The sequence below is a fragment of the Meleagris gallopavo genome, unplaced genomic scaffold, assembly GCF_000146605.3.
Source record: "Meleagris gallopavo isolate NT-WF06-2002-E0010 breed Aviagen turkey brand Nicholas breeding stock unplaced genomic scaffold, Turkey_5.1 ChrUn_random_7180001900389, whole genome shotgun sequence".
Taxonomy (NCBI): domain Eukaryota; kingdom Metazoa; phylum Chordata; class Aves; order Galliformes; family Phasianidae; genus Meleagris; species Meleagris gallopavo.
Genome location: NW_011163655.1, coordinates 1 through 597, shown reverse-complemented (window position 1 = coordinate 597; position 597 = coordinate 1). Strand labels below are relative to the sequence as shown.

General features: G+C 57.8%; 1 long non-coding RNA gene across 1 annotated transcript; it reads left to right on the top strand.

Annotated features, from left to right (window-relative positions):
- Positions 1–14: 14 nt before the first annotated feature.
- LOC104916469 lies at positions 15–589 on the top strand. Its single transcript, XR_796594.2, has 3 exons — positions 15–102; positions 198–299; positions 481–589. It is a non-coding gene; the product is annotated as an uncharacterized LOC104916469 (long non-coding RNA).
- The last annotated feature ends 8 nt before the right edge of the window (positions 590–597 follow it).

Here is a 597-nt window from a genome sequence, read left to right as displayed (position 1 = left end):
TCCTCTTCAGTATGCACGCTGTGTCGCCGAGCAGATGTTCACCCGGACACCTGCGGGCCCACATTTGGCGAGAGCGGGATTTGCGTCCACAAGTTTTGCTTGGTGAGTTCCCTCAGGGCTCCTTCCGCCTTCCAGCCAGGGACGCTCCCTCTTTTCCATCCTGTCCTTGTGACACCCTGCTCTTTTCTCTTCTACAGTTTTTTGCCGACGGCCTTTACGAACACACTGCCGGACAGAGGGCGGTTCTGAAGTTCCCCCTTGATGCCATCAGATGCGCAATCGAGGAGGCAGAGCAGAAGGTGAGGATCTGAAGGAACGGGGATGTTTGCGCCAGCACCAGCTCAGCCTGGACCCTAAGGAAGCAGTGGCAGTCTTTCCACGACCCAGCAGTGCCTGCATTCTGTGCCCTGCCTAGAGGCATGGCGTTGGCCTCAGAGGCCCTGAGCCTGCTGCTAATGGGGGCTGCTCTTCTCTTTCCAGCACTGCTTTGTTTGTGGAGAGAAGGGGGCCTCCATCTACTGCGCAGAGACAGGCTGTGAACGCAGCTTTCATCTGCCCTGTGCCACGGATGGGGAATGTGTCACGCAGTTCTTTGGG